The sequence below is a fragment of the Eubalaena glacialis genome, chromosome 9 (assembly GCF_028564815.1).
Source record: "Eubalaena glacialis isolate mEubGla1 chromosome 9, mEubGla1.1.hap2.+ XY, whole genome shotgun sequence".
Taxonomy (NCBI): domain Eukaryota; kingdom Metazoa; phylum Chordata; class Mammalia; order Artiodactyla; family Balaenidae; genus Eubalaena; species Eubalaena glacialis.
In genome coordinates this window covers 7,538,898-7,556,305 of record NC_083724.1, presented here as the reverse complement: position 1 = coordinate 7,556,305, position 17,408 = coordinate 7,538,898, and the positions used below count along the sequence as shown (strand labels likewise).

At 52.6% G+C, this 17,408-nt stretch overlaps 1 long non-coding RNA gene across 1 annotated transcript; it reads right to left on the bottom strand.

The window, feature by feature from the left end:
• Positions 1–837: 837 nt before the first annotated feature.
• LOC133098197 (uncharacterized) lies at positions 838–16,963 on the bottom strand. Its single transcript, XR_009702122.1, has 4 exons — positions 16,845–16,963; positions 9,664–9,741; positions 1,592–1,823; positions 838–1,180 (listed from the first exon to the last, which is right to left on the bottom strand). It is a non-coding gene; the product is annotated as an uncharacterized LOC133098197 (long non-coding RNA).
• Between the last annotated feature and the right edge of the window lie 445 nt (positions 16,964–17,408).

The window sequence follows — 17,408 nt, the reverse complement described above, 5'->3', positions numbered from 1 at the left end:
AGATGGACCAACCAGGGCTCCAAAGCCAGCCGTGATGCTTTCCAGCACAGTGACCTTGGCCATGGCCTTCTCTCTGACCTTCAGCTGGAGCCCATGGTGCCTCCCATGAGGACCAAGTCAATGCGTGCACTGCATTGCGGGGGTGGCTCTGTCACCAGCATCCTTCCCGTGTCCACTGCACTCACTCTTCTTGCCTCTTGGGGAATGACTTGGTGGTTGGATGATTCTGTCCTTGAAGAGGCTGGGGCACAGAACCCCCCCGGGTCTGCTCCCCAGGGCTCCCTTCTGAGACTCAGTTTCCTCACTGGTAAAATGAGAAAACCCACAGAATTATGGTCGGATTTCAATGAGTTAATGCGTGTGAAGCCCTGGGCAGAACACGGGGCACTGGGAGGTGCCCTCCCACCGCCATTGTGATGATGCCTTTTAGCTTTATGAGTATGTGCCCACCTGTCTCACTCCGAAGATTCCAGACGTCTCCAGGCCAAGATCCTGCGGTTCGTCTCAGAATGCCTCTTGGTCCCAACTTAAGGGAGTGAGGCTGAAAAGTGCCCAGTAGTCCCCCTGCTGAGGCAGATGGAGAGAAAGCCATCTGGAGAGGAGAAAAGAACCCCGGCCCTGTGGACGGACCCCCCACTTTTGCCTGAACTGAGGCTGGGAAGTAAGTTCTGGTATCTTTTGCAGACACCCAGGATGCCCCACTCCCCTCCCCCCCACCACCGTTTGCTGATTTTTTTAATTAGCAAAATGAGCCATCTTCATTGTTACAGCACAGAAGGTGTAAAGAAAATAGTAAAATCATCTCCCTCCCAACACCTCCCAATTCAACTCCCCGGATAACCAGCGTCCAGAGATTAATACTAAGACTTCCAGTTTCTTCTGTCAATAGAAGCCCATATAAATACTTCTTTTGATAAAAGTCGGGCAGTGCTATACATCCTGTTTGGCAATTTATTTTCCTTTACACATTACAGTCTCCTTTCCAGGTCTATACGTGTGGCGACCTCGCTCTTCCTCGTGACTGAATAGTGTTCCCTTGTGCGCATGCCCCTGCGCGCGGTGATCCAGTCCCCGGTGGATGGGCACAGAGGTTGGGTCCGCTCTTGCCCTCTCAGGGCTGCAGAGAACGGGCTGGCCCTCCGCAGCAGGCAGCGTTGTTGGCATCGGAGGGGCCGCTGTACTGAGGGTGCACGGGGAGGACAAGGGCGTCTGGGGAAGGCCCCCCCCCTCTTCCCCAGGAACAGGCTGGTTGGCGCCCTGCTAGGACCAGGGCTGGGTGGGGAAAATAGCCTCAGGGAAAGCAGGGTCCTGGGGGCCCAGCCCTCAACCCCGCAGGGGAAGGAAACCCCTCACCCGGCCCCCTGGGGGCCCCGGGATGTGGAAGCCGTGGGGAGAGGACCCAGTCTGGGCTGTTCCGGTCCTGTCCCTCCTCACCTCCCTCCCCTGACGAGGTGGAGTAGTCTGTGTCCCTCGGGGGAGGGGGCAGTAGCCAGCTCCCTCTCCTCCCCCTTCAGCACCTTCTGTGGCCCCCCAGTCCCTGCCTCCCTCTCCCCTCCAAACTGCCCCCGCCCACCAGAGGGGGACCCCAAACCTTGCATCCACGGAGAGAGCCTAAGTCAGCCAGAAGAGGCTCTGTGTGCAGCGAGGTGGGGCCTTTGTTCTGGATTTTGTTGTTTGTGCCTCGAAGGGAACATTCAGTGTGGCTTCTGGAGACAGGCTGACCCATGTTCAGTGACAGCTCCATCCATTCCAAGCTCCAAATCCTCGAGCCTCAATTTCCCAATCGTGGTACCCAACTTCCCCAGGGGGGGCACCGACAGCACCTGCTTCACAGGGGTGGTGGGAACTCCGTGAAGGGGTCCATGCGAAGCCTTCACGAGTCTCCTGACCCGCAACAAGTTCTCAATGAACGCCCGCTGTTGTCATTACTATTTTTGTTATTATTCCTAATCGTGATGTTTTCAGAAATCGGCAGTACAAAAAGACCGCCTCTGAGTTGGGTGTCAAAACCAAGAAAAAGTCTGCAGTGGTGTGTATGCTGTGGGTGGTGTGTGGTGAGTACGTGATGTACGGTGTGTGTGTGAGGGTGTTATGTTTGATGTGTGTGTGGTATGTGTGTTAAGTATGCAGTGTCTGGGGGGTGTGTTACATATGGTATGTGTGGGCAGCATATGTGAATGCGGTGTGCGGTATGCATGTGTGCATGTGTGTCCTATGTATGTCAGGCTGTCCTCACACCATCTTTTGTGCCCTCTGCCCCCTGCCAGGCACTCTCTCCATTATCTCGGGCCCCTGGACTCTGTCCCTCTCCCCGGGAATCACTGTCACACCTACATCTTCCTTGTTACTGAAGGGCAATCCTGTTGACCTGGTGGCCTGGGAAGACCCGAGGACAACCCTGGGAAGCCGAAGAGGCCCCCCTTCCCTAACTACTTCCCCATCCGGCCCCACCCCACAGCCTCTTTGAACACGGGTCCACATGGGCCTCATGTTCGGTGGGGTTTGGGTCAGCATCACCACTGGCTGTGGGAAGCTGCTTCTACCTCTCGGGCCTCAATTTCCCCATCTGGAAAACAAGGATAAGAACAATAAGGTCCTAAGATTGTTTAAGCTCCTCATTTGCTCCCAACAAACAAACAAACAAGCGAACAAACAAAACGAATGAACCAGAAAACGCTCAACCTTCCCAGAGGCATTGAGAGCAGGAAGAGCATGTGTCCAAGCAGGCAATCAGCACAGACTCACATACCGCACGGGCTCCTGGGATGGAGCGAGACTCTTCCTCTTCCTTTCCCCCAAGAGTTGTATTTATTGTAAGCCCCCTGCCCTCCTCAGTTCTGCGTGGCTCTGGCAGAATTCCTAGATTTGCAGGGCAGGGTGAGCCAGGTGGAGCTGGGCTGAAAGGTGGGGTGTGGGCTCCCCAAGGAATGGGCTCTTCCGACACCCTGGCAAGGGGTGCAGCTGGCTCACGGCTCCCCACCCCAACTGAGAACATTGCCACGGCCAACATTCATGTGCGTGCCCCATGGGCCATATCTTGAGCCAGCCCCTCCTCACCAAGTGTTTTCTCACCCCGGCTGCCGAGAAGAGAAGCAACAAGAGTAAGACCCCATATGCGTGTAGACCCTTAGGGCTTTTTCAAGGCATGTTCATAGATCTTGTTTATCATACTAGACAGTGAACAAGTCTCTTCCTCTCTCAAGGCCTCAGTTTTCTTATCTGTAAAATGGGGCTATGATGATGAGTCAATGAGCTAAGGATGTGAGGCTGCCGGCACAAAGCCCCACATCTGGTAAATCTTAACCAGTGTTAATTCTTGTGGTGGATGGTGCCACTGTTCCCAGTAATTCTGGACCCTAAGAAGGTGACACCTCCTTGCCCCAGGGTCAGCGACTCACGGCGCCTCCCTATGGACAGAGCATACTTCCACACCCACTGACGGCAGGCTTGGCCATGTGAATTGCTCTGACCAATGAAATGTGAGAAGAAGTGACCACATGCCAGTGCCTGGCAGAAGCCTGAAAAGCTATCCTGTGGTTATGCCAGCTCTCTGGCTCTTTTCTCTCAGGTTTACACGTCCTAGATAGGGGCTGCATCTTCAGCCTGGACCCCAAAATAAAGATAGCATGTGAAGCAGAGTGGTAGAGCAGAGGGGCAAGCAAACTGTGGGCAGCATTAAACCTGAATGAAGATAAACCTTGGCTATGATAATCTACTTATATTTAGGGGATGTTTGCTATGCAACATAACCTAGCAAAATCTGACCAATACAGAAATTGGCAGCAACAAAAATTTGTAGCACTGGCTCTAGGAGTAGGTAACAGGTGACAGGTGACAAGGAATCAGTTATTGGGGGTAGGAGAGATGGTGACCCATGTTATACAGTGGGAAACCTTTGGGAAGATTCTTGCCTACAATAACTTACAAAGCTGATACTATACTGCACTTGTGGCTTTAGCTGAAGAGCTTGGGAAACAGAAATGTCTACAAAGTCTTGGTTGCTTTTAGCTACATGTCATGGGCTGAATCAAGTCCCCCCAATTCATATGTTGAAGCCCTAACCCCCAGTACCTCAGAATGTGACTGTATTTGGAGACAGGTCCTTAAAGAGGTGATTAAGATAAAATGAAGTCTTCAGGGTGGGCTCTAATCTAACATGACTGGTATCCTTCTAAGAAGAGGAAATTTGCATACAAATGTGTACAGAGGAAAGGCGACGTGAAGACGGGGAGAATATGGCCCTCTACACACCAAGGAGAGAGGCCTGGAACAGACCCTTCCTTCCGGGCCTTCAGAAGGAACCAGCCCGCTGACACCTTGATTGTGAGAACCAGCCTCCAGAATTGTGAGAAAATAAAGTTCTGTTGTACTTTGTTACAGCAGCCCTAGCAAACTCATACACTGCCTTTCACAAGCACTACGGAAAAGAGATGCCCTCTGAAAGGAATTAGCCTGCTTGCAAGCAGGAAAGAAAGGGAAAGGGAAAATTCAGAAATTATGGGTTTGCAGGGTTGAAAAATGCAACGATTTCTCATCTCTAGCCAGTGAAAGAGAAAGAAAGCAGGAGCTCCACGAGCCCAGTGCCTAGAGGCCTGGAGCCCACGGGAGGATGCAGAGATGCCATTAGGGGAACGGGCCCCTGTAGGATGCTGAGTTTGGGTGTAATCACCTCATCCCCAGTGGAAAAAGGTGACATTCCCCACCCCTGCCCCAGCGGTTTGTCTTCCAGAAAACCTAGAGAGAAAACCCAGTCCCATTTTGGGAAAAGCCTGCTCTTTGCGTGACAAGTGGGCAAAACAGACCCAGTTCCTGCCCCTCTGGCAGTTACTTGATTCTGCAAATTCGAGTTACAAATGACATTTTAGTAAAATTTCTAATACATGGGTGTCTGGAATACATGATGTGATCTTGGAGCAGATAATGAGTTTTAATTTTAACTGTCTGTGTCCCCAGAAATGTATTGTTTGAGAAGTCTAATTGTAAATTTGAATCTTTATGTAGAGACTCTGCAAAATGGGTAATCCACAAATAATCAATAAAGAATATTCTAGACTTATGAAGAAATAATAAAACTAAGAAATGCTGGGGCTTCCCTGGTGGTGCAGCGGTTAAGAATCTGCCTGCTGGACTTCCCTGCTGGTGCAGTGGTTAAGAATCCACCTGCTAACGCAGGGGACACAGGTTCGAACCCTGGTCTGGGAAGATCCCACATGCCGCAAAGCAACTAAGCCCGTGCACCACAGCTACTGAGCCTGCGCTCTAGAGCCCACAAGCCACAGCTACTGCAGTCCGCGTGCCTAGAGCCCGTGCTCCGCAACAAGAGAAGCCACCACAATGAGAAACCCGCACACCGCAAGGAAGAGTAGCCCTCACTCGCCGCAAACAGAGAAAGCCCGTGCGCAGCAACGAAGACCCAATGCAGCCAAAAATAAATAAATAAAAATAAATAAATTTATTAAAAAAAAAAAAAAGAAATGACTTGGGTGATAGAGTCTAGTTAAGACCCAGTCTCAGGGTAAAGATTGCATAGGGGTACGACCAGTACTCTCTTGGTTAAAACCTCTGGTGAGCTCAAGATACCTGTGATAAAGTCTAGAGAGGCAAGTCTAGAAAAATTGGATGCATCTTTAGCATAAGAAGCTGAATGGCAACAAATAGAGAAAGGGTAACTAAGTTCTGAAGATGGTCACACTGTCAAAAGAGCTGCCAGTCTGGACTAAAAGAGTCTGTGACCGTTCACGACTTAAAACAGCATCTGGACCCCAAAGGGAGGAAAGCTGCTCAGCCCCATCGATGTGGCCAAGGAGGTGATGGGAAAGGAAGTCCTCCCGGAGGGCTACCCAGGGGCCACGGGGAACAGGGGGCTGGGAGCAGTTGTGAGGGAGCACAGATTGAAAAGTGTTTTCTTCACCTGGGGGAGGTGACCCGCACAGCGTCCACCCAGCGGGACTCAGAATTGCCATGTGCAGTGCCTGCGGCTTCCCTCCCAGCCCTCCCCCTTCTAAAGGAGCATGTCTGTGGGTTATCCTGTCCCTGTTCCACCCCTGAGTATCAGGTGTGTGGATGAGTTGCTAGGGCCGCCATAACAAATACCAGACTAGGAGGCTTAAACAGCAGAAATTTACTTTCTCACAGTTCTGGAGGCTGGAAGTCCAAGATTAAGGTGTCAGCAGGGTTCGTTTCTTCTGAGGCCTCTCTCCTGGGCTTGTAGACGGCCTTCTTCTCATTGTGTCCTCGCATGGTCTTTTCTCTGTGTGCACACACACGTGTCTGGTGTCTTTCTGTGTGTCCCTCTTCTTATAAGAACACTGGTGGGTTAGGCCCACCTTAAAGGCCTCATTTTAACTTAAGTACCTCTTGGGAATTCCCTGGCGGTCCAGTGGTTAGGACTCTGCACTTTCACTGCCGGGGCCCAGGTTCAATCCTTGGTCAGGGAACTAAGATCCTGCAAGCCGCATGGCACAGCCAAAAAACAAACAAACAAACAAACAAAACCCCAAAAGTAATTACCTCTTATAAGATATATCCAAACATGGTTACATTCTGAGATACTGATGGTTAGGACTCCAACATGCAAATTTTGGGGAGACACAATTCAGTGTATAACTGTGTGTGAGACCAGAAAACGTTACCCCATATACAGAGTTCCATATCAAGAGAAGCACGGGGCGTGGGGTGGCATTTACTCAGTTGCATTTAGCTGGCAGCTGGGCTGGAAGGTCCAAGAAGTCTTACTTTGTAGGTCTGGAACCTCAGTGCTACTCCACTGGCCCCTCTCTTTTCTCTCCGCCCCCCTCCCTCCCTCTCTCTCTTTCTCTCTCTCTCTCTCTCTTTCTCTCTCCCCCTCCCTCTCCTGGGCTTCCTCACAGCATGGTGGGTTTTTACATGGCGGCTGGCTTCCAAGAAGCAGCACTCCAGAAAGGGTGAATGCAGAGGCCTCAAATCTCAGAAGCTACGCAGCATCAGGTCGGCTCCATTCTGCTTTTCAAAGCCAATCCTGGGGCCAGCCCGGATTCAAGGGGAGAGGGAAAAAAACACCACCTAGGTCTTGATGGGAGGATGACAGAGAGCCTGCAGCCATCTTTAATCTCCCATATGCTCTAGAAAGGGCCATTACGCAAGCTCCATGTTCCATACAATACAAGTCCAATTGGTGAGAAGTCTACTCATCTAGAGCCCTTTATAGTTCTACATCCCTCCATTCTCAGATATTCAAAGTCCTTCAATGCATCCATTTTTCTAGAAGTAATACCTGGTGAGTCTGGCACCTCAAAACACCACCTATTCTTCCTCATCTGCAGAACTGTCTGAGGGCGGCAACCCAACCTCGGAAGTCACCCTAGTCTTCACAGTTGGGCTCAGATGCAGTGAAGCCCTGAGTCATGCTCTCCACAAGTGTGGGGGCATCGCCTGCCGGGGCTGAGTCCTGACCTTGGACCCCTCTGGGCCCTCACATGGGAACCCTGTGGCTCAGAGAGGTTATGTGACTTGCCCAAGGTCACTCAGCTAGGAAGTAGTAGCAGAGTCCGGATTTGAACCCATGGCTGTTTTGCTCCCAAGTTCTTAGCCGCTGGGGTCTCCTGCCTCACACTCTGTAAGTGGTCTACAGATATTTAAGATATTTAGTAAGTGGATAAATAAACTACTTGGTGTTTCCTTTGGCAACCTGGGAGGTTCTGGATGCAGTCACAGGGGTGTTTCAATCTCAAGAGTTGACTAGAAGTCTAGAAACTGGAGTTAAGGTAGGATGCATTAACCGGAATCCACTTTCCTCCCCTGCCCTCAGAGGAAAAGTGGGTGCTTTTAATGCAGAATATGGAAAATGTGCAAAAATAATAGCGACTTTGACATCTAATGAGAGCTCGCAGTGCCCAGCCACGGTCCTGAGAACCTTCCACAGATTAACTTCATTTACTTTTCCCAGGGACCTGATGAGGTTAGGGGGCATCATTATTCCCATTTTACTTATGAGGAAACTGAGGCACAGAGTAGGTTAAGTCTGTGCTTCTCAAACTATCCGTGGTGAAGGGACTTTCAGAAAAAAAATTTCCAATCTGTGGGAAATGATGCTTTTGTAATCTACACAGTCGCAATTGGATGTAGGCAGTGCCAAACTGCTATGGACGTTTCTAAATTATCGGTTTCTATGCTTCTCTTATCATGTCAACAAACAGTGTGTGGGCCAGCACCAGCCTGTGGACCACACTTTGGGTTGCACAGCATCAAGTGGCTTGCCAAAGGCTATCCAGCTGGTCAGTGATGGGGCCAGGATCTGGATCTGAATCCGGGCTCTTGACCACTCACTCTGTCAGCAGGAGGGATGGAGAAGGGTTTGGCCATTGAGTATAGATCATAATAAGTATCTGAGAAAAAAGCGAAAGAACACAGAGTGACTGAAAAGCCTATAGGTTGGTATCAGAAGTGTTAAGGAGTTTGTGCAAAATTCCAGAGCTACTATAGAGAGAACTGGGATGAGAGTAAAAGGGCTGCTGAGAGCTATTGCTGTGGGTTGTGAATTAGACCCCTTTGAAGTTCTTTGGGGAACAAGTGAATTCAGAAAACTCATTTAAATTACTTTCGACTGCTGGACTATTAAGTCACTCAGTGCTGAGACTGAGCTATGCGGAACCTCGGCTTTTATTTGGGTTATACCGACATGAGCTTAGGTTTCTGCACATCTCTTTCCACCCCCAAAGAATTTAAACCACCACCAAGTTGTGACCTACTGAGGGTTCAATGAGCACTTTTGGAATTAATGAGTAATGAACAAACAGGTAAATGGTCAGACATAAAGTCCTTCTTACAAGTCCATTGGGTGCAAGACTCCAAGAGAAAATGCTGGATATGGAGGACCAGGAGGGGAATCAAGCCCTCCAAATGTCAAAAGTGACCATCATTAAATGATAGGATTAAAAGTGGTCTTATTGTCTGTTTTGAGCTTATCTGTATTTTCTACAATATCTATAACAAGCATGTTTTACTCTTGTAGTAAAAATGAAGTTATCTGGGAGGGAATACACAGTCCCTACTTTAAGTGTGCCCCCAGTTCAGTTGGAGAAAAGATGGTCAGATCACTGAGAGCAAGGATCCAGGCAAACAGGAGGTGCTCAATACATGTTTGGGTTAAATTTCAGTCATGCACCAGAAGGAAGGAGACCCTTTCTGAGAAGGGCACTTTTCTTTATTTCTTTATCTCTTGCCCCCGTAGGTACCACTGTCCTTAGTCTGTAGGCTCACCGTGGGCAAGGCCATGTTGCCTGGACTGATGCCCCCCACCTAGCGTTGGGTCTGTAACAGCCACAGTTGGCCCCCATGTGGATGGCAAAGCCTATCTATCTGCGTGGTTTACTTCTCCTTCCAGTTCTCTGGTCTGTTCAGTTTCCAAGGGGACGAGGGATGGGGACAGCCTGGGGACCTCAGAGGACCAGGAGCAGAAGAGGCCGCCTGCTTTCCGTTCCTCAGGACCTCTGTGGCTGGCTGTGCCTGCAGCATGGCCTGTCTCCTTCCTTTCTTCTGATTTCCCATCACCTGGCTGGTCCCTTGGGGCAGAGTGCAGGGTCCTGGGGCCACAGTTCCAGCTTTTCTCCTCCTTCCCCTCCCAGCTCCTGTCTCTCCTCTTTCTGGCTGCCTCAGCTCCTGCTCAAGGTCAAGGAACAAACAGACCTTTCCCTGGAGCCAGCCACGGAGAGGACGCCTCCAGCTAGAATCCAATTCTGAGTCAGGGCCAGGGCTTTCTCTTTCCTGTGAATGTGAAGACAGGAAGGAAATTTTTTGTAGCCATAAAATCAGTGAAAAAAAAAAAAAAGTTTTGTAGGCAGAGAAGAGGCCAAGCAGTTGGCTTTGGTTTAAGGCACAAATAACACATGGAAATGGTCAGACCTGGGGAGGGAGGGTCTGGGGGTAAACTCGAATATTCTTGTAGCTTTCAGCAATATCTTCTTTTACCTGAGGGCCAACCAGGTGTTGGTCGTGGGATTGAGAACATGGGATGGCTCCCTGGCTTTTGGGGACAGAATGGGGGGTCTAAGTGGAGTCAAGTGTGGCGATGAGCAGGGAGTTGAAGACTCAGGATGTTTCTAGGCTTTGGGCCAAGACAGTCCAGTGGCTGGAGCCAGGACCATGGTTTTGGAGACCCAATATGAATAGCAATGAACTTGATGGATTTCTAATCTTAGAGGGATGAACCTGGAGCCCAGAGAAGGCAGCTCTGGCCAACTTGGGAAGGGTCTTATAGGCAATGACAGCGATTTAGGACTTTACCCAGAGGACAAAGAGAAGCCATGAAAGGTTTAAGTGGGAGAATCGAATGGTCAAGTTTCTAATGTAGAAAGATCTCTCTCATTGCACCGTGCACGTGGCCTCATGGAGAGCAAGCCTGGAGGAAGGGAGAGCAGCAAGGAGGCTGCTAGTCTGATCCAGGTTGGTGGCTGAGCAGGTGGAGAGAAGATTCAAGGTATGTCAGAGGTGGCATGACAGGTCTGGGTGACTGACTCACATGGCGGTGGCACTGGGGAGAGAGGAAGGGGAAGAGGATGGCGCCCAGGCTTTTGGGCAGAGTGATTGGGTGTATGGAAGGGGTTCCGCAGAGGAAGAAGGGGAGGATTTGGGGGCAGGATACATATTTTTATTTCTTGAATATTTTTTGAGCTTTGACCAAGTACCATGGGACAGAACACCAAGAAAGATAAGGCATAGCTCTGACCCAGAGAAGCCAGAATTCACACATATCAAGAAAAAGCCTGTAAGGGTGGGGCTGTAGGGATCTAACCCTGAGACATTGGGACTTCAGGGGATGGAGAGGTGGGGGAGGGCTGCAGGAACTGGATGGGCCTATTTGGAGGGGTCAGTGATGAACAGCTGCAGGACCACGACTTGGCCTTCCAGATCTTTCACACCCCTTCCCACGAGCCCGTGTGCCTGGCTCTATGCCAGGCAAGGCGTCCCAGCTTCATGCCCTCCCCCTGCTGCCCACTCCAGCCTCAGAGCTGGCCTCTCCCTGGCTCTCTGGTAAACTACTCTCTCTTAAGCGAAAACCAGAACGCGACCTGATGCTTCCCTAAGAGGCTTTTGTCTCTCGTCTCCCATCTAGTTGGGAAACACTCTCCGTTCCACATTTTACCTGGATCGCTTCTACCCATTCTTTATGTCTCAGCTTAGAGGGTCTTTGTCCTGGAAGCCTTTCCTGTCTCCTAAATCTGGGCTGGTTGTGCCTCTCCTGTGCTGAAGAAATATTCTTTGGGTGGATGCATGGGGAATGAATGGACATTTGGATGAGTGGATGAATGAATGAAAGAATGAATGGGGGAGATGAATGAATGGAGATGGGTGAATGGATGGGGGATGGATGGCTGAATAAATGAACTAATGGATGGATGGGTGAAGGGGATGATTGGTGAACTAGGTAGATGGATGGTTGGTAGATGAAGAGCAGAGGGTGAACTGGTTAGGTGGGAGGTAGGGTAGGTGGGATAGGTGAATAGGTAGGTGGGTTAGCGGATGGAGGTGGATGGAGAGTGGCGGGTGGGTGGAAAGGAGACTGGATGTAAAGGAAGGGAAAGGAGACGAGGCTGGCTCAGGCCTGTGGAAATTTGCGGAAGGCCCAGCGTGTCCAAGGCAGCAGTGGAGTCGGAATCTTGTTCTCCTTACTCCTCCCTCTGACCCCTCGGCTTCCTCAGAGCATTCAGCTCCCACATTGGAGGGACCCAGCTCCGGGCACCGCAGTCAGAGATGTAACTGGCACCAGGAACCTTCTTCCATTTTCCCTCTTTTTTATAACTCTTCATCTTGTGGATTTTTTCCCCAGCTGGTCTGATTATTGACAATGCCCTGAGTCTGGGGATGAACTAAGAGATTTCGGTCTCTCCATAGCCATTTTCCTCCCGCTTCCTTCCTTGCCTTCTGCATCCCCTTCCTCCTCTGCTGGGGCCTTCCAGCAGAGAGCCGAATACCCACCTGTGCTGCGCCGGTCCGCAAGCACAGCCTTAGCCAGCAGCGGCTCCCTGACCCCCGTTGCCCTTGGCCCCAACCAGCCCCGGTCCCTGCTGCCTGGTGCCCGGTCCCTGCTGCCTGGTGCCCGGTCCCTGCTGCCTGGTTCCCCGGTCCCTGCTGCCTGGTGCCCGCTCCCTGCTGCCTGGTGCCCGCCCCCGCCCGGCAGCTCCGATTTTCAGCTCGGGTTTGATCGCCTGCCAGGATCTCCCAAATGTCAGCTGCAACGTTAGCATCTTTAAGAGATCGCCCGAGGCGATCTTTAAGCAGGGAGGCTGGGGCCCCATGCTGATGAGAGGAGCGGCCTCCGAGCTGACAGCTCTGCCTGCTGCCTCCCAGCCACGGTTCTGGGAGCCTGTGGCCCCCCAGTCTTCGGGCCTGGACAGCACTTGGGTTTATTTTAAAGTCTGGATGAAGCAGGGCTTTGCCAGGAGTTGAGCTCGATCGCCATCACCTCCCCCTACCAGGGAGCCCCAGGAGGGAGACGGGGCCGGTGTTGTCACTGCTCTACCCCCAAGGCCAGCATGGGGCCTGACCCTGAGAAGGAGGGGATAAATATTTGTTAATCAAATGACTGCACGAGCGTCCTAAGCTGCCCCAAAGAGCAAATGCTGAACGGGGAGCTTTCTCCCTCACCTTCGCCTTGAGGGTGAGATGCTCAGGGTGAGGGGAGACGAGCAGAGGCTCCAGCCTTTGGAGTCAGACCGACAGATCCAGCATGTGGGAGCTGTGTGACTTTGGGAAAGTTGCTGGCACTCTCTGAGCCTTGGCTTTTTTTTTAAAAATAAATTTATGTGTTTATTTTTGGCTGCGTTGGGTCTTCGTTGCTGCGCGCGGGCTTTCTCTAGTTGCGGCGAGTGGGGGCTACTCAGCGGGGGCTACTCTTCCTTGCGGTGCGTGGCTTTCTCATTGCAGTGGTTTCTCTTGTTGTGGAGCACGGGCTCTAGGCGCGCAGGCTTCAGTAGTTGTGGCTCGCGGGCTCTAGAGCTCAGGCTCAGTAGTTGTGGCTGGCGGGCTCTAGAGTGCAGGCTCAGTAGTTGTGGCACACAGGCTTAGTTGCTCCGCGGCACGTGGGATCTTCCCGGACCAGGGCTCGAACCTGTGTCCCCTGCACTGGCAGGCAGATTCTTAACCACTGCGCCACCAGGGAGGTCCCTCGGAGCCTCGGCTTTATCATCAATGAAATGTGCAAGAGGATAGAATGCCAGCCACGTAGTTGTTGGGAGGATCCATGAGCTAATGAGATGGGAACACTGAGTACAGTGCCAGCACATAGTAGGGACTCAAGGGAGTCGGTCCCCTTCCTCTCTTTCCCCTCTCTGCCCCTCCGCTGCCCCTATGGCTTTGCAGGTGCTATTCCTTCTGCCGCGAAGGCCCTTCTCCAATCATCCTGGTCCTTCCAGATCCTGAGCGCCCCTGCCCTGGGACCCCTCCTCACCCGCTCAGTCCAGGCACAGTTGACACTCCTCCTCAGATCCCCCAGGACTGAGTTCGCGCCTGACACCCATGCAGTGTGACTGTGGTTTCTGTTCCAAGCCAAGGGTCAGCACATTTCTTGGGGGCAGAAAATATTTGTATTGATTTCTAGAGTCTTAAACAGGTCCTAGTACATAGCCAATGCAGAATGAATGAATGAATGAATGAATGAATGAATGCCTAGCTAGCTGGTCTGAGCAGAATCAAGGAATGTTTCTGGAAGGTTTTAGTAATAAGAGAGCCTCAAAGCCTCAAAGGCTGAGCCCTGCTAACACCTTCAAAAAACTCCCCATCGTGTTGGTGAAAGGCTGTTGCCTTTTCCCGAAATGCCACGTTTCTCTCGGATCCTCAGAACAAGGATGCTTATTCTCAGTTTTCAGTTGCCGTTTGTCACACAGCAGGTTGGAGGAAGGTGCTTGGTCCAGGCCATCCTTGTGATCCTTGGTCCCTGGACTGGTGGGTCCTGGCCCATCCCATGGCCGCCACTGGTGCCCATGGCACACTCCCCAGTGCCCCTGATGATCAATGTCCTTTGCAGAGTGGGAAGGCTATGGAAGTGACCTCCATATTGGTGACTTGGTCTATTTCCACATTTTTGAGGCCTCTCACTTGAGACTGAAATGCCCAGATGGGGAGGTGAAGTGACTCAGAAGACAAAAGGATTAAGAAGCACCTAGAGGCCAGATCCCACCCAAGTGGAGGCAAGCAGGGAAGGAGAGCAGCCTGAACCTCTTACACTGGAGTTGCGGTCTTGATGGGGACCAGTTGGAACTGGTGTGCTGAACTGGGGGATGGGGAATTGGTACACTTCCACAGAGAGGACAGGATCAGCACCCAGCTCACATAAGCATATGTTTAAAAACTAAAAGGTGAAGGAACCGGACTCAGAATGGTTATAGAATACAAATAGAATGAATAGATGAATGAATGGTGGGGGAGTAGTAGGTGGATGGATGGACACATGGGTGGGTGGTGGTTGGCTGGGTGATGGCTAGATGACTGGATGAGTTGATGGATGAATAGATGGGTAGATAAATGGATGGATGGATGTGTGGATGGGTGGATGGATGGATGGTGGATACATGAGTGGGTGGGTGGATGGGTGAAGAGATGGATGCGTAAATGGGAAGATGGATGCGTAAATGGGTTTATGCAGGGGTGGGTAGGGGAGTGGATAGGCGGATGGATGGATAGACGGAAGATGGGTGGATGGATGAGTAGATGCATGAGTGGGCGGATGAGTGGATGGATGGGTGGTGGATGGAGATGTAGATGGGGAGATGGACAAGTGAATGGGTTCATGGATGGGTGGGTGGGTAAGCGCATAAGTAGATGGATAGATGGATGAATAGATGGGAAGATGGATGAATGAGTGGGTAGGTGGGTGAGTGGATGGATGGGCAGATGATAGGATAGGAAGATGGATAGGGCGCAGGATAGGTGGATGGGTGAGTGGGTAGACAGAGGTAGCACTGGTGTAGAGCAAAGAGCAAACTGGTTGAGGGTTAGGGAATCTTGCCTTTGCCCTGATTCTCACCCTTATGCCCTATGGGCCTTGTGGTAGTCATCTGACCTTCTTGGACTTCAGCTTCCTTATCTGCCTAAAAGGGCAATAGTCCCCGCCCCCACCCACTACCCAGGGATCAGAAAAGATCCCTGGGCTGTGAGTACCCCCTGGCACCATGGCCTCTCCAACCCTCCTGACCAATCTCACCCTGCCCACGTGCCTGTCCTGTGCTGAGCTTCCTCTTTCCCGTGCCCAGGGAACTTCTGTGCAGTTTCCATCAATGCTTTCTAATAGAGGTCAAGGGAATTCTGTTCACAGCCAAGTCCAGCATGGGTAACACCCAGAGCCCTGAGTCTGGTCGAGCCTGGCTGATATGCGCTAGGGTTAAGAGGCCATCTCTGAGATCAAGAAGTGGCAGCTCTGGCACTCAGCGCGGTGGGACCTGAGGCAAGTCAACACCCCTCTCTGAGCCTCACTTTCCCCACCTGAAAACGGGGTTAGCAGCAGCCACCCAAGGAGGGTGCCTAAGAGGCCCCACGGCACAACACATGTGGGTGCTCAGCCCAGCACGGGGCCCAGGGCTGGGCTCGGAGAGGCATAGCTGCCCTTGCTACTATCTTCACCAGAACCAAATGCTGGCCCGAAGGGCTTGCTGTGGAATGAGCATCCCATGGGCGAAGGGCTGGCTGCACGCAGGCTTGTGGAATGGGGAAGTTTCCGGGAGTCAAGACCCCCCTGGTACAGGCAGGCTCACAGCCACAGTAGCCAGCTCGGATGACAGCTCTGTGTGGTGGCTTTGTGGCTTCACATGTACCTCATTCTGGACAACCCACAGCCTGGCGCTTCCCGTTACCAGCTGGGTGACCCTGGGCAAGCGACCTCCCCTCTCTGCGTCTTGTTTTCCTCACCTATAAAAGGTGGGCTTCGGAGTTACCGGTGTGCTTTCTCATTTGCCTCCCAGCAAGGCGGTGGGGCCAGCACCCTTCACCGCTGGAGACGCAGATGCTGGGGTCCAAAGAGGTTCTGCATCGACTTCAGTGCGGAGCCAGGATAAGAATGCAGCCCCCTCCCGAGCGCCCAACCTGCCCTAAGTATTCTAGCTGAAGCCTTGAGCTGAACTTTGGGCTCTGGGGCCCCCATCCCTCTTATTACCGCTACTCCCTGCCAACGCCTGGCATTTCCCGGCCAGTGGTGGAGTCCTTGCTGTGAGCTGGCGGGGGCGCGGGGGGTGGGGCTCTCCTTGCCATGGAGCCTTGAGAGACTGCCCCCCAGGGGACCCCCCAACACCCGCAGACCCAAGGGGCACCCACAGAGTCCGTGGGAGTTTGGGCAGCCCAAGTGACATGGTTGTTGGGTCAGTGCCCCCTCAGATCTGAGTGACCTGGGCTTGGGAGAGGTGCCGGGGGACAGGAATGGGGACCCAGGGCCCCCGGGGGTGGCAGCAGTGCAAGGTCCCAGCCCCCACCAGCCCTAGGGTCCCTCCTCCCCTTCCCCAACTGCTGCAGACTCTGGTTAAAATGGCATGCCACCATCTGTCATCCTTCCCCCACTCCATGGGCTGGCTGTGACTCTGACTCGGGGACTTCCTTGCCTGTAAACAGGAGGCAGGCAGGTCCCCAGGGCCAGGGGGGTGATGGGCCTGATGCTGGCCCAGGGCTGCTGAGCTGGGGAGGAGCCCATGGGTGAGTGGGCAGGATACCAGGTACCAGGAGGTCTCCAAGCCCTCCTGCAGTGGTGCCCCTACTCCCCAGGGGTCCCTCGGTGACCCTGTCTCCCATCTGCACCCACCCCCTTCCCTGAGCTCCTCCAGCTCCCTGGATCGCTCACATCCTCCCCGCCTTGCTTCTGCTGTGTTTAGAGAATTTCAAATCAATACCTGGGTCTGAGAGCGTTGATGGACCCTCCCTAACGAGGGTTGCCTCCCTGGGCAGCCTGCATCCCGCCCCAGGCATCTTTGCTTTATAACCAGGAAAACGGAGGCCAGAAAGCAGGGCAGTGGGAGAGCTGGGGGTGGACCAGGACCCGGCCCTGGCCCTGGCCCTGGCTTCAGCTTTGCCTCGCAGTCAGAAGCAGCAAGGAGGAGGGAGGGAGGGGTGACACAGAGGTGAAAGGCTCTGAAACTGTAAACAAGCCTCCTGGCCTTACTTTTCCCATCTGGGGAATGGGGGAGTCAAGGCTTCTCGGAAAGAGTATCTTCTGAGCCAGAGAGCACACGGGGACTCGTTCTTATCTCCTAAAGCCCGGCAACTTGGGAGGGGCAGCACTGCGGGTGGGGGCGGTGAAGGGGATTCCTTCTGGGAAAGAATCAGCTCGGGTCAGCCCCCTCCACGGTCCTCCCCCGCCCCAGTTCTGCAGCTTCTCCCTCCCCCCACCACAGGGCTGCCAGCTGCCCCCTCCCCTCCCCACCTTCTGACTGCCAGCTCCTCCCCGCAAAGCCCCT